The sequence below is a fragment of the Zalophus californianus genome, chromosome 1 (assembly GCF_009762305.2).
Source record: "Zalophus californianus isolate mZalCal1 chromosome 1, mZalCal1.pri.v2, whole genome shotgun sequence".
In the NCBI taxonomy this organism is placed as follows: Eukaryota; Metazoa; Chordata; class Mammalia; order Carnivora; family Otariidae; genus Zalophus; species Zalophus californianus.
The window spans coordinates 12,899,509-12,915,578 of record NC_045595.1 but is presented as its reverse complement, the minus strand read 5'-3'; the positions used below and the strand labels follow the sequence as shown (position 1 = coordinate 12,915,578).

Below are 16,070 nucleotides of genomic sequence, written 5' to 3'. Positions count from 1 at the left end.
TAAGGTTTGTGACTCTTGCAGAGTGACACCATCAGACCTCCTGCCCCCCAAGACCAGACTCGTCCCCTGGAGTTTGCTCCATCCCAACCCCTGTTCTTGCCACCCCCCCACCCCACCCAGGGTCAGCCTCTTAAGACTTTCAAGTCCAATGGCCATGACCATCTCTTGGTCAAGGCCTTCCCAACCCACATCCTTCCTGGCCTCCTCTCTCTGACAAAACCTCACCCAGCAGCTCCCCAAGCTCCCCCGTGGGCCTTGGTTATGTCCCCAAAACACACGAGGGGCAGAGGAGGCATGTTGGGTTGAGCAAGACTAAACCTGCCCTGAAAATCAGGGATTCTGAAACTCCATGGGGGAGGACTTTATCAGGGAGAGCCCCACTCGTTTGAGAGGACTGCTCAGAGGTGCCTTTGCTTCTGGAACCCACGACCTCATTCTAATCATGACAAGACCATCAGACAGACTCACATCAAGGGCATCCTGCTGGACACCTGGCCAGTCTTCCCCAAGACTGCCAAGGTCTTAAGCAGCACAGGAAGACTGACAGGAGGAGACTGGGAGGCGTGACAATTAAATCCAATGGGGTTCCCTGGATGGGGTCCTCAACCAGAGAGAGAACATGAATGGAAGAACTGGTGACATCCGCATAACATCAGGAGGCTGGTTAAGAGCCGCGTACTGATGTCCATCCCTTAGTCGTACAAATATGCCCTGATAAGGTAAGGTGTTTATAAGATCTAAGATTTGGGGAAGCTAGGGGAAGGCTACAGGGGACTCTGTGCTGTCTTTGCAACTTTCTGTGGATCTAAAATGACTCCGACATAAAAAGTTTATTTAAAAAAAATGCATTTGCTTTTTTTTTCTTTTAAAGATTTTATTTATTTGACAGAGAGACAGACAGTGAGAGAGGGGACACAAGCAGGGGGAGTGAGAGAGGGAGAAGCAGGCTTCCCGCCGAGCAGAGAGCCCAATGCGGGGCTCAATCCCAGGACTCCGGTATCATGACCGGAGCCGAAGGCAGACGGCCCAACGACTGAGCCACCCAGGCGCCCCATGCTTCTTTTTTTTTTTTTAAGATTTTATTTATTTATTATTTCAGAGAGTGAGAATGAGAGCAAGAGAGAGCACGAGACGGGGGAGGGTCAGAGGGAGAAGCAGACTCCCCGCTGAGCAGGGAGTCCGATGGGACTCGATCCTGGGACTCTAGGATCATGACCTGAGCCGAAGGCAGTCGCTTAACCAACTGAGCCACCCAGGTGCCCAATGCATTTGCTTTTTAAGACATTGGAGGAAAAAGAGAAAATGCTGCTAATGCTGCCAACAGTTCATTTTGCATCTTGGAGTCAGAGACACAAATGCAGCGTGGGTCCTATGTGGGCCACCTAAGCGCAGTTGAGGATACAAAGATGAACCAGACCTTGGTTCAAAGTCCAGCAGAAGCAGCTGGTATGCAAACAAATACGAGAGTGTGTCAACCACACACAAACGAGAAGTTATTACCCTTGAGAGCCAGAGAAGGCTTTAGGAGAGTGGCAACATCTAAGAGGGGTTCTGAAGAACGAAGAGGAGTTCGTTCAACAGGAAGGCGGAAAGGAGGGAGGAAGGTAGGGAAGGCCCACCCATTGTTTTTGTAAATAAAGTTTTATTGGAATGTAGCCCATTTGTTTACATATCATCTCTGGTTGCTTTTGGTATAACAGCACAACTGACTAGTCGTGACAGAATTGTAACCTTAAGGCCTGGAAAGCCAAACGTACTTATTTTCCAGTCCTTTACAGAAAAAGTTCGCTGAAAGAAAAAGTTTGCTGACCTGTACCCTAAACAGAAGCATGACTCAGCAGCAGGAGTGTGAGGGGCCACTAGAGGTGAGATGCTTCAGATTCTGGGAAACCAAGTCCTGCCGCAGTGTTAGGAGGGCGGGGGAGCACAAGGCTGAACAAAACTACCCATAATGAAGCTGTTGTAAGAGTTCCCGTGGGCGGGTGTGTAGGAAGGTCGGGGGAGGTGGGAATATTTATTTTTTTAAACTTTCTCCTAAATTAAGTAATTTTGGTGTGTTTTCTTCCGGTTTAACAGATGTTATATACATGTTAATGAAACTTGGATTGTTCTTTATGTGATATGTTGGTACAAGTCAATGTTTCTCCGTGTCATAAAATACACACTGAAACATGATTTTTAATGCCTTCCTGGCATGTCACTGTACACACAAATCGTGAGCCATGTGATCCTTTCTGCTACCAGTGGGCAGCTAGTTTCTGAGTTCTTGGACACACATCTTGATGCACACCTCTGAGCATTTCCCTGGGACTGATTCATTTAGGCGGGATTAGCAATCAACAGATAAAACGTTGCTAAATGTCTTCAAACAGCCACAGGATATGGCAGACACGCTTTATTTAGATTACATGGCTCATCTACTTTGAATATAACTTAGGCAATTTCTTTAAAAGTTGGTTATACAACTAGCATGTGACCCAGCAGTTCCCTTCCTAGGAGTTACTCAAGAAAAATGAAGATGTCCCTACAGGGATAGTACACGAATGTTCTTTGTGGCACTGTTTCTAAGACCTCCACACTGGAAACAACTCAAATGTGTATTGACCAGCGAATGGATGAACAAACCGGCCACACGATGGAACACTACTCAGCCAGGAGAAGGGACCAACCTCTGCTCCTCGCAACAGCATGAAACTGCATGGAACAATCTCAGAATCTGTGTGCTGAGTGAAAGAAAGAGGACAAACAAAAACAAAAACAAAACGTACAGACCCAACAATTCCGCTCCTAGGTATAGACCTCAAAGAACTGAAAAATAGGTGTTCAAAGAAATCCTTGTACATGCGTGTTCACAGCAGCACAATTCACAACAGCCAAAAGGTGGAAACAACCCAAGTGTCTATCAGCTGATGAGTGAATGTAGACTGTGGTCCCTACATGCAATGGAGTATTACTCAGCCATAAAAAGGAACGAAGCCCTGATATACACTACAATATGGATGGACCTTGAAAACATCGCGTTGAGCGAAAGCAGCCAGACACAAAAGGCCACACAGTGTAGGATCCCATTTGAATGAAACGTCCAGAACAGGCAAATCCATAGAGACAGAAAGCAGATTGGTGGCTGCCAGGGGCTGGGGGAGGGAGATGGAGGGAGTAGGAAGTGACTGCTAATGGAGACAGGGGTTCCTTGTAGGGGATAAAATTGTTCTGCAGCTAGATAGAGATGGAGGCTGCACAACACCAACACTTTAAAATGGTGGATTCTATGCTGTGTGACTTTCACCTCACTAAAGTTTTTTTTCAAGTTGATTTATTTTTAAGTAATCTCTACGTCCAACATGGGATTCCAACCCATGATCCCGAGATCAAGAGTCATATGTTTTTTTGAATGAGCCAGCCAGGCGGCCTCAACCTCAATAAAGTTTTAAAAAGAGTATACACTGTTCTGTATGATTCCATGTGTGTAGAATTCTAGAAAATGCAGAGTATAGAGAAAGAAAGTAGATCAGTGGCTGCTTGAGGGAGGGGCAGGCTGGGATGACAAAGGAGCCCAGGGAGACTTGTCAGGTGATGACTGTCTTTACGGCATTGGTTGTGGTGGTGGGTTCACGAGTGTTCACATGTGTCACGACTCACTAAATCACACACTTTAAAGAAGTGCAGTTTAAGTGTATCAATTACAGTTAATAAAGCTCTTTTTAAAAATTAGGTGGATAGGGGCGCCTGGGTGGTTCAGTTGGTTAAGCGTCTGCCTTCGGCTCAGGTCATGATCCCAGGGTCCTGGGATGGAGCCCCACGCTGGGCTCCCTGCTCAGCGGGAAGTCTGCTTCTCCCTCTCCCTGCCGCTCCCCCTGCTTGTACTATCTCTTTCTCTGACAAATAAAAAATTAAAATCTTTAAAAAAATAAAAAATAAAAGTTACGTGGATTATGAAAGAACCCAGTCCCCCAGGTGAGCCTCTTTTAAAACTTCTTGCTCTCTTTTCAAAATGTCCAACCGCTGAGCCCCGTCAATGAGTTCCTTGGATGCCGCAGCAGAGCGAGCTGGGAACCCCAGGTGTTCAGAGTCCGCCTGGCTGTCCCCTGACGTAACTAGAACTGATCACGGAACCCTCGCGGGCAGCACCGCACAGCTGGGGAAGGTGGACAGTTTGTGCTGCTTCCAAGCCAGGTGAGAAACGCAAGGGGCCCGAACTGTAGATATGCACCTTCACCATGGCCACTCGGAAGGCACGCACATGCTCATGAACACACGACACGTGCAGACATGGACACACGTGGACGTGTACGCCCTTCTACATGAATACACCCACACTCGTGCGCACACACACCAAAGCACAGACACAAACAGGGATGCACGTGCATGCATGCACACACCGGGACATGCGTGCATGCACAGCACTTTAATGTGAAAACGCGCACGCGCGCACACACACGTGCACAGAGCCGGGGCTTCAGGCAGAACTGGCCCCTTCTGTGACTTGCACTTGTGGAGACATGGCTGATGTGCACCACAACTTCTGGAGGCGAGATCCGGCTCACAGACTCAGGGTTCTGGGCTGTCTCATGTCCAAGAGCAGGAATGCAGGTGGTGGAAGGGTCGCACAGATATGCCTGCTTTCTCCTCCCAGCAGACACTGACTGACCTGAGTGAGAAGCCATCAGAGCCCACCAATGTGATCTTGTTCCTGCTCCAGAGACCTCCCTCACTTGCCCTGGCGGGGGCCTGGTCAAACTCAACATGGCCAGCTAGATTCTGTGCCACCCTGTCCTCCAGGGTCAGTCAATCATCAGATCCCCTCGGAGCCCCACAGGGGATGTCTGCAGCTCTGGGCCCCTTGGCGTTGGGAGCAGAAGACAACCCCGTGCTCAGAGACTGGGGGCGATGCGGGCAGTCACAGGACCAGCTGATGTATGCCCCACCCCCCTGGCCAGGAGGAAGGAGATAAGACTTGCTCAGGGTAACTGCTGACTACCAAGGCTGTGAGGAGGGGGATAGCCAAAGAGTAGGGGTGGGCGAGACAGAGAGCATCTGGGGTCCCCTATAGGAGCCCTTCTCCCCAGGGAGCCCACGCTCTCCTTCCCCGCCCCCCCCCCCCCCCCCCCCCCCGCTTTCTGAACAGTTCACCTGAAGGATGGACGATCCTCCCCTTGAAACAGTTCACATGCCTTAAAACAAAAGATGCTAATAAACCCTTTTCCCACCCAGGGTAAAGCCTGGTTTCCTCCTCCCTTCCACATGACTTGGAGCCAGCCCTTCCCACTCCCACCTGTTCCTCAATCCAACATCCCCCCCGCTAAAAACCACTGTGCCTCTCCCCAAAGATGCCACCATGCTCCTACCAGTCACATCTGCCGGCTACCAGCCTCTCCTGGTTCTGCTCACTTGCTCTGCAGCCCTGGGGATGCACCTGGATCTGCTCCGGTGCAGGGACTCCCCACCCCCGACTCTGCCCCCTGATACCTATCCACTCTGCTGCATGTCCCCAGGGGCCACGCTCCATCTCCAGCCCACCACAGGCCACCTCTCCCAGCCCCAAACACCCAGAAGGCTTGTTCCCTTCTCCCCCTCCCACATCCTCCCTGCCCACATCCTGACTGCTGTCACCGTGTCCCCAGAGCTGCCCTCTCTTCTCACCAATCAGGAGGGCCCCTAGGTAGAACCTCCTGCCTCCATTCTCTGGGCTGCTGCAGGGGAACCCCAGGGAACACTGGTCTAGATGTGCGTGTCCCGGCACAGAGCCCCTCCAAGGCACCCCATGGCCAGCCCTCAGAGCCCCTGGCCATCGGGCCCGATTCAGCATGGCTGCCTCTTGGTCTCTACACTGACTCACTGGAAACGCTCCAGGTCCTCCCTACCCAACCAGGCCCAGGCTCAAAGACCAGACCTTGTAGGCTTCTCCAGGCCCATCAGGGAGTCCTGGGATCGAGTCCCACATCAGGCTCCCAGCTCAGCAGGGAGCCTATTTCTCCCTCTGACCCTCTCCCCTCTCATGCTGTTTCTCTCTCTCGCTCTCTAATAAATAAATAAATTAATTAAAAAAAAAGTTGTTCGTGTACTTTGCTCATTTTTTCCTGCCTATTGTTTTGGAACAGCTCTTTGTATAGGAAGGGTATTAATGGTTTGTCAGGGTCAAGGGCGATTTGCTTTTACTTACAGTATTTCTGGATACAAATACTGGATCTTCCAGGCAGTCAGATCTGTGGGTGATTTCTTTCATGTCTACTGCCCATTCCTCTCCCAAGTCTGATTAACACAGAACTAATATTTTTGGTTGACAACCCTCTCCTTCCCCGGATTTATTCTTTACATGTACACTCTTATCCGTCTGGAAATTATTTTGGTGGTGGAGGAGTTTCCTAGGGCCGCTGTAATAAAGTACTACAAACTAGGTGACTTAAAACAACAGAAATTTCTTGTCTCACATTTCTGGATGAGTCCAAAATCAAGGTGCTGGCAGGCAGGGCTGGCTCCTTCTGGAGGCTCTGAGGGAGAATCTGTCCCATGCTTCCCCCAGCTTCTGGCAGCCGCTGGCAACCCTCGGTGCTCCTTGGCTTATAAATGCATCCCTCTGACTTCTTCATCCATCGTCACATGGTGTCTTTTGTTTCTATGTCTTTTTTTTTTTAAGAATTTATTTATTTATTTAAAAGAGAGAAAGTGAGAGAGCACACAAGCAGGGGGAGGGGTCGAGGGCGAGGGAAAAGCAGACTCCCCACTGAACAGGGAGCCCGATGCGGGACTCGATCCCAGGACCCTCAATCCCAGGACCCTGGGATCATGACCTGAGCCCAGGGAAGACGCTTAACCGACTGAGCCACCCAGGTGCCCCTGTGTCTTCTCTTCTTATAGAGACACCAGTTACTGGATTCAGGATGAGTTCATCTTGAGACCTGTCACTTATCATATCCGCAAAGACCTTTTTTCCCATCAAGGTCACAATCTGAGGTTCCAGGTGGACATGAATTTGGGGGAGACATGAGTCAACCCAGTATGGTGTGGGAGGTGAAATGGGGATCCAGGTGATCTCTTTCATTAAAGAATCCTCTCCCCTGGGCGCCTGGGTGGCTCAGTTGGTTAAGCGACTGCCTTCGGCTCAGGTCATGATCCTGGAGTCCCGGGATCGAGTCCCACATCAGGCTCCCTGCTCAGCGGGGAGTCTGCTTCTCCCTCCGACCCTCCCCCCTCTCGTGCTCTCGCTCTCTCTCATTCTCTCTCTCTCAAATAAATAAATAAAATCTTAAAAAAAAAAAAAAAAAGGAATCCTCTCCCCTGATCGGGGAGTCTCCTCAGTTTGTTAAATACAGTATATGAAGTTATCTTACACAAGTGGGTCTGTTTCTGGGTTGTTGATGCCTGTGTGGTGCCATGCTGTTTTGATTATCACAGCTTCAGGGGACATTCTTAAAGAATGACCTCTCTCTTGGAGGGGCTAGGCTGTTTTCTCTGGCTTCCAAGCACCGCCTTCCTCACTGAGTCTTAACAGAGCCCAAGACCTGGAAGTTAGTCACGCTGTGGCTTCAAGGTCCTGGTCACAAGTGGATGTGAAACCTGTGTCCCAAGAATCCCCAGACTGTGCCCAGAATGAAAGGAAGTAGGTCTGGGGCTGAGGAACTGGGGGCAGCAGGTCCCTGGATGGGGGTGGGCGGGGACAGCTCAGCCGAGTGGCGACTGCAGGCTGCAGCTGTGCTGAGGGCAGAAGGTCCTCATCCTTACTCTGAACCATAATGCCGTTCCACACTCCAACTGACGCTCACCGAAGCACTCCTAGTGTATGAAGGGGATGCAAAACCCATCTCCAGACCGACGGGACCTGTCTACCCGGACCTGCATGGGTGAACTGTGTCCTCGTTGCCAAATGGAGACCAAGCTGGCAGACTATAAAGCTGCCCAGGGAAAGAGCCAAGAGGCGGAAACAAAACGCCCCATCCGAGGATGAGTGGCTAAATCAAATGGGGTCTATCCATACAGTGGAATATTACTCAGCCATAAAAAGGAACGAAGCCCTGACACGAGCTTGGCCGTGGGTGGACCTTGAGAACACCGTGCTGAGTGAGAGAAGCCAAACACAGAAGGCCGCATAGTGTAAGACTCCATTTATGTGAAACATCCAGAACAGGCAAATGCATAGAGGTAGAAAGCAGATTAGTAGTTGCCGGGGGCTGGGGGGTGGGGGGGGGGGAGTGCCTGCTCACGGGATGACGGCGTTTCCCCTTGGGGAGAGGGAGCCGTTCCACAACTAGATCAAGGCGGGGGTTGCACAACACGGGTGAGTCCACTCGATGTTACTAACGCTAATTCTTCGGTTTGGTGCGTTTTACCACAGTCAGAGAAATTCCTGCTGAAAAACCTAAACCCTGGGAAAGTAAAAGGCTTCTGCAAACATCACACTTGTATACTTTTGGCCCTTTGAAAATTCAGGGCCTTTGTCTTATTTGTTCTTGGAGAAGGGAGGGGCAGGCAAAGCCGGTGGGGGTTGGGGGGAGGGAACGACACAACCAAAAATCAGGCCCTGGGGGTGAGGGGGCAAACGTGAATGAGCCGTTCTCGAGGCCTGGCTGGGCCTGGCTGGGCCGGTGCTCAAAAATGCAAGGTTCTGCCTATCGGCCTGGCGAATAATTCGGAATTCACTGGAAAATAAGGCGGATGGGGGCCTCCAGAAAGTGTAGTGTAGCTGCTTCATTTATATAAGGCCATAATTTGAAGCCACATGTTTATCAGATGAAATCATTCTCAAGCTAAAAGGAGGCCAGCATTATAGCAGAATCATGTAGGAAGCACCACTTAAAATTCTGCGTGTTTCTACTTTCCAACGCATACTCCCTTCAGCCAGGGGAGACTTTTTAAGAAGAAACGATCACGTGAAACGATCGTAACGCTGAGGAACAGCCACAAACTCAGCCTATTTCTCATGTGTGGCAGCTCAGAGCTGGAGGGCAATGAAGATCTACATTGGAGTAATGTGGCCACAAGCCGAGGAACGCCTGGAGCCCCCAGAAGCTGGAAGAGGCAAGGAAGGACCCCCCCCAACCTCTGGATCCTTTGGAGGGAGCAGGTCCCCACTGACGCCTCAATTCTGGACTTCTGGTCTCCAGAACTTCGAGAGAATCACTTGTTTAAGAATCTATTGTTTAAGCCACTGGGTTTGTGGTGCCCGTTTATGGCAGCCCCAGGTCACGAATCCAAGTGCCCAGAGCAGAAGATACCAGATGCTCTGAGCAAGGCCCTCATCAAGAAGGACCACTGCCTTTCTTCTGCTTTATTTGTGTATCCCCGAGAAGCCCATCCCAAACACCCTTGCATGACTGTCCCTTTCCTCCCTAAATCCTCCCCTCCAAACCTTCCCGTCTGGCCCAACTGGTCTGGGCCCTGGAGATAGCCCCTCCCTCAGGCATGCACGGGGCGGGGGTGAGGGTGGGTGGGGAGGTAGGGGGGGCACGTTCCATTCAGTCAGCTGCCCTCCGAGGCAGAGAGGCTGATCTTTCTCCCTGGGGTCTTTGACTACCTCCCTGGCCCCCTCTGAAACAGAACAGGCTGTCTTCTTTCAATGTCTCTCTGGTTAACAAAATGTTTCTGTAGCGCCCGCCCCGCTTGGCCTGGGGATTGTGGATATGTGGAAGTTAAGGAGGCCAAAGGGGCCTGGCCTTTAGGGAACTTGACGACAAACCAACTCATGAGCAGAGGGGGTATTTCCAATGGAGAGAGCACTGGGGTAAAGGAAAAATCTGGGGTAGTATTCGACCAGTGGTTACCACAGGAGGGCAAGTCTGTGCTGCCCCAGGGGACACCTGCCTCCGGCTAGAGGCTGGAGACGTTTTGGTCGTCACTGCTGGGGGAGTGGGGAGGCGCCACTGGAGGAAGGAGGCCAGGGATGCTGCTCTACACCCTACAGCGTACAGGATGGCCGCCACCAAGGAAAATGCCCCGGCCCCCGGATGTCAGCAGCGCCGCCATGGAGACAGAAACTGACCAGGGCAGGGTGGGCGTTCTGGACGAACCAGGAGGCAGGGAAGTGCTCAGAGAGGACAGTTGCTGAGGCCGGTGCAGCGAGAAGGGGCAGACGGACTGAGCTCTTGGGGAGGGCGGCCGAGGCGAGGGCGGCGAGGGCGGCGAGCGCCAAGGGCAGGGGCAGCTGGAGCTGGCCTCAGAACAAGGGGACCAGTGTGGCCAGCAGGGCCGAGGCTGGAGGGGGAGGGGCCGAGGTCAAGAAGGTCAGATCCTGCTGGGCCTTGTGAACGTGGGACAGAGTTTCAATTTCCAGGCGACTCTGATGGGGAGCCTGGCTGGTTGGAGGCAGTGAGAACCAGGACAAGAGTGACATCTGGAAGGGGTCAACCAGGTTGTGTGAGGCAGGTGGACCATGGGGGGCTGTTGGTCCACGGCTCCAGCAGGGGTCTGGGACAGTGAGGGAGAAGATTGATGGTGGTCAGGCCAGTGGGGCACAGGATGGCTCTGGTTACAGGAGGAAGGCAGACTTGCAAGGCCTTGTGGGTCCACACTTCAGGTCCTTTCCCAGTGACCAGCGGGCTCCCTAAATGGAGACTCAGAAGTCTCCCAGGGAAGGGGGTCTAGCTGGGCGGAAGAGACCCCTTTGGGGACCCCTCTCCAAATCACACAATCCACCTGTTGTCATTTCCACCTGCCCAGGTGGAAAGCCACCGTGAGAACCTCCTGTGGGCAGCTACAGTGACAACACACAAAAGCTGTGCTTGAGACCTTGGCTCACGAAAAACAAGGGAAAGGGGCCCACAGAGCCCCCACTTTGCTTTTAAAGGGATCCTCACGGATCAGGCAGGGCTCCAAGGCTTCTGTGCCAGCCTGGTCGCAAGGGACAGAGAGGGCCCACTCCTCGGCCGAAGTGCCCAGCATGGGTCAGCCACTCAGGTCCACGGGAACCCCCCCCAACCCGGAGGACAAGTCCCCAGGACACCTCGCCTGGGGAGCAAGTCCTGCCTCACTGGCTACCTCACGCCCGGAACCTGGAACAAAGCAACTGCTCACCTGGCCGCTCCTGAGCTCTCTGCAGATGAGCTGTTATCACCTCAAAATCCACGTCGCCTCCCACCGGGGGCCCCCCTTGGTTCTGGTTTCTTCCACAACATCCCCTTCGCCTCGCCCCGCCCAACGGCCCCCCGGTTTTAACTTCAAAATAACATCTTGGTCTGATAAGACTCTTCCTTCCTTTTAGTACGACTTACTGAGGTAGAATCCACATAGCACACGGCTCACACGTTCGCAGGGCATGGGGTGGCAGTCTGCGCTGTGTTCAGAAATGCGGGCTGTCGCCACCACACCCACTTCAGAATATTCCCCTCTCAGAAAGAGACCCTGGACCCTTTCTTTACCACTCTGTCCCGCCCACAAGACCCTCAAGCCTCTCCTCACTTCCCGTTCCCGCGGAACAGCCTGTGTCACCGGCCCCACTCTGTCCCCCCAACACTTGTGGCCACAGTGTGGGGTCTTCGGGCCCCCAGAGTCGCCTTCTCTCCTTCACCTGTGACCCTGGGCCTCATGGCCTTGACCTGGGCCAGGTCCCCTCCTGGCCAGGAAGTCTACCCTCTGGCCTGGTTTCTGCCATAATGGTCTGGTTCCACTTTTGGACCCAGTGAGATCTCCCAGGCAGCCCACAGCCCAGGGTCCTGCTTTGCCAACACCTTTGGTGATGGCCACTGACTGGTTCCCCTCCCAGCTATCCATCATCACAGGGGCAGGGGGTAAAAGTGTCCCTGTGGGCCAGCCACAGGCTTGACACACGGTTCTCAGCCCACTCTTCTTGCCCTAGAGCTTAGCATTCTTTCATACCGGCTTGCTTTCTCTCCCAGGCCGACTGTGGCCCCAGGGGACATCTGGCAATGACAAGAGACAGTTTGATTGTTCCGACTAGGGGAAGGGGAGCTATACTGGGGTGGGGGTGAGAGAGCGGGTAGAAACCAGGGACGTTGCTCAGTATCCTATCCCAGAGAACAGTCCCCACCACAGAGAATGATCCGGCCCTAGATTTCAGCAGTGCTGAGATTGAGAAATACTGTGTTAATTATTTGGGGGGGGGGAAAAAGATTTAGGTCCCCAGCTCATGTACACATCAGAATAAAAGTCCTGATGAGTTAAATGGTACAACCCAGGGTGATCCCTCCCAGCATCTGTGAGTTACAACCTCTCTCCCTCCCTACTCGGTGCATTTACGTGCGTGCGGCATCTTAGGACCTCAATTAAGTAACAAAATTATAAAACACACAGTCTCTTAGGTCCCATGGAACCCCTAAGCCAGTCAATTTGGGGTGACTTTTCTCTAAGGGGACCCTTAACGATATCCCAAGACATTTTCGCCTTTTACGAGTTGGGGCGGTTGGACCGCTACTGGAATCTAGTGAGTGGAGACTGGGGATGCCCGTTCCACACACTGCAACACATAGGACAATCCCCACCACAGATGATGCCCCAGCCCCAGGCATCACCAATGCCCAGGCTAAGCAACTGTGATTTAAATAAACAAGGAAAGCAATGTTCACACACTTTGAGGGTGTCCCAGGGCCTCCCGGGCACAGGAGACATCAGCAAGATTCCAAGCCCAAGGTCGCCTGACTGCACGATATTTAGAATGAGGGCGTGAGAGAGTGGGTTGGCCTGGCGGCAGGACTGCCCCAGCTGCCGAGACCTAGAGACACCTTTCGGGCTCTTTTCTCTACCCGGCAGCCCACCCTCAGCTTCTCCATCTTCATCTCCGCTCCTTGCTAAGCCAGCTGCCAGACTCCTATGGGACCGCTGAGGGGAGACTGGCTCTTTGAGGGTCTGTGGGCTGGGCTTGGCTGTGGCACTTTCTTTGTATCTCGTGTCTCATAAACAGCATCTTCATGTGACAGCCGAGGACACCGGTGATCTTCACAAGCAGTGGCCAGAGACCCTGCTTGCCAGGAAATGAAAGCCCCGGGGGGCATGCCAGAGACCTGAGAAGCTACATCTCAAGTACTGCCCCTCGGCTCCCTCTGGTCCACCCATCCTAGGACGGGATGGAGATGCCCAGAGAGACGAGTGGGTAGATTCAGGGCAAAGCCCCAGCGAGCCTGTCAAAGATGCACTGCTCTGACTTCACTTGTGAGGATGCAGAGGCACCAGCCTCCGAGGGAGATGACCTTGGCCGGGGCTCATCGGGCGAGCTCTCATGTGACCCTCTTCCTCCCCTAACAAGCCCTGTCTGGGTCACAAGCTCGCCTTGGTGCTGGGCGCCTCTCAGTGGGCCCGACTCCTGATATCTGCACGCCGGATGAAGAGGCGAGGGCCATTCTGTTCTCTCGGTATCCCTGAAAGCCCACTCTGCACCTGCCTCATTAACACTTTTCGCTGGATGATTTTCAGATCTTCCAGAAACTTTTTTTGTCCAATCACCTATGGCAGCAGCTGGTCCCGAAGTCATTTTGGTTCATTAACAGAGTCCCTTTTAGATCCCCCTCCCGTGACCATGGCAACGCTGAGGACAGAGACCTCCGTATGCCTAATTATAAACCTTAGCCAGCCCCCAGGCAGACACGCACAGTCTCCCAGGCCTGGCTCTAAATACACCCCTTGTAAAGTCACACGAGATCCACTCCCCGCTGAGCTGGGTCCTTGCCTCTCTATCGTCATCCCAAGCGTAAGGACATGTGCGAGATCTGGAAGATTCCTAACGGGACGCTTCCAAAGCTGATGTGGCCAACTTGCCCACCGCCCTTAAGATGTTTATTTAAATGAGTAAGACTAAACAAAATGAACTCTACTGGTGCAACTATTTATCCAAAACTTCTTCACTAAATAAAAACGAAATTTGTCCCTTACCCAGCGTTAGGGGCTGGAGCGGGTCTCACCTCACCCCTACTCCCCCATTCATTACGTTGAAGTCCTACCCACCAGCAGCCCAGAATGTGACTGTATTTGGAGAGAGGATCTTTAAAGAGGTGATTCAGTTAAAATGAAGTTATGAGAGTGGGCCTGATCCAACAGGACTAGTGTCCTGATGAGGAGATTCGGACACGGACACGCACCGAAGGAGGACGATCTGGAAGACGGCCGACTACACGCCAAGGAGAGAGGCCTTGGAACAGATGCTCCCCTCAGAAGAAACCAGCCCTGCCAACACCTTGATCTTGGACTTCTGGCCTCCAGGTCCACGAGACAATAAATCCCTGATGCTTAAGCTGCGGGGTCTGTGCTTCTTTGTCCCAGTGGCCCTGGGAGACTCCTCCATTCAGCAGTGACAGTAATGCAATGCCCGTGGCTGGGTCCCCTCTTACACATACAACCCCGTGGAGCAGGGCAGAGCTGGGTTATAAATGAGTGAGTCAGACCGGACAGCTTATTCACTGCTCCGACTAAACCGCAGGCTGAACCTTTGAATCACTACTTTATTTATCATCGGGCATGGGCTCAGAAAGTCTCGACGAGGAAATGAGTAGAACCCAAGCTCATCAGCTGTGTTTCGGAGACATGCCTAATCTCCGAAGCCTTTGCTGGGCCAAAGTGAAAAGAGGTGAAGTGACAGGGCCCGTCGGGGACCCGGTGATGCTCAGACAGAGCCCTTTGTTCTGCGACTCTGTCCGTTCCGGATGAGGGCAGAGAGAAGGGCCTGTCTTGCTCTGCGGGGAGGCTGAGCAGGGGCTGCCGAGCAGGGGCTGCCTGGCACAGTTGGTTGGGGATGCTGGGCACACAAAGGGCTGGTGGATGGGGACTGGTGGGGGAGGGCAATGTCCAGAAGGGGTCGGGCGGCCCCAGAACGTGCTGTTTCCTCCCACGGAGTTACAGCAGCGCAATGTCTTGGTTGGGGAACAAGCAGGGGAGGCGTGTGATGAGCAAAAGTTAGACGGTCTGTGCACAAGGAGCGGCCAGCGTCTGGAGCCACGAGGGCGAACGGGAGAAGATAATGTGGCTTTAGGAGCCACAGTGATCTGAGGCCACCCCCAAAGTAGCTCTCGAGAAGAGAATCTAATACCTCTAATCTCGGAAGAAAAGCAACAATGTGTTCTGAGCCGAGGGACGGTTCCTGCAGAAATCCAGGTCAGTTGTAAGACAAAGAGAAAGACAATGGCATCTGCTGTCCCCGTGAGCGAAGATGGCCCTGGCTCACCTCTTGTTCCTCCTCTGCTGCCCATTCTGGGGGCGTGCTGCCTAATTCCCCCCTCAGTCCTTTCCCAGTGCTGCCTCTTTTTTTTTTTTTTTTTTTTTTAAATCAGGACTCTAGATTAAGAACTGACCAGATGGCAGAATTTGGTTGCCGGCCGCTTTGCCCCCACGCCTGCCCTTGGCAGCAGTTGTCTGGGAGCTGACCAAACACCAAAGACCCACTGAGGCAGAGGGAGGCCTCGGGCTATAACCAGATTTCACTACAGAGCGAGGGTTCTTGGGCCCTGAGAGACACAGCCACATCTGGAGACATTTTTCGTGGTCACGACGCAGGGGGTGTATGCTCTTGGCTGTCCAGCCGGTGGAGACCAGGGATGTTGCTTGATATCCTGTGGGACGGCCCCCACAGCAAAAAAAAAAACCCAGCCCCAATGTCAATGGTGCTGTGGTTGAGAAACTGTGCTCCAGCAATTTGGTCTTTGCCAATTTGAGGTTACTAATAATCCTTTGTGTTTCTGGAAAGCCCAGGGAGCCATCTCTGGCATTGCCGCCTGCCTGAGCCTCAGTTTCCATACTGAGAAAAGAACCAGGACTGCTTGCCGCCAGTTGGCAGAATAAAAGAGATGGGTATAAAAGGGTCTATCACAAAGGATGGTCAATAAAGGGCAGGGCAGGGCAGGGATCTGCTCATGCAATTCCCTCTTTCTGGCTTGATTTAACACCTCTGTATCCTTCGAGGCCTGGCTTGGACCTTGCCACCTCTTCCAAGGATGCCTGCCAGAATCCCCCAAGCCCTGAAGCTTGCACTGGTCATCCCTGATTCTATCCCACCACGTCTGTTGCTGCACTGACCACCCACTCTGCATTTCATTATTCCTGTGGGAGGGAGAGCACTAGAATATCCCCTCCTCCCAGGCAGGAAGGCTCATCTCTGTCACCGGGGCCCAGCCCCCAGCACTGGAAGGATCAGCCCTTGC

The 16,070-nt window shown here is 52.8% G+C and overlaps 1 protein-coding gene across 11 annotated transcripts in view; it reads right to left on the bottom strand.

The window, feature by feature from the left end:
• Positions 1–16,070, bottom strand: part of MYO9B (myosin IXB) — an 86,447-nt gene that overhangs the window by 68,029 nt on the left and 2,348 nt on the right. Inside the window, exon 1 of one of the 11 annotated variants that reach the window (XM_035726441.1) lies at positions 2,670–3,364. The exons of the other annotated variants lie outside the window; for them this stretch is intronic. The gene's annotated coding sequence lies outside the window, so the exon portion shown is untranslated. Of the gene's footprint in view, positions 1–2,669; positions 3,365–16,070 lie in introns of those variants that run through there. 11 annotated transcript variants of the gene reach the window in all.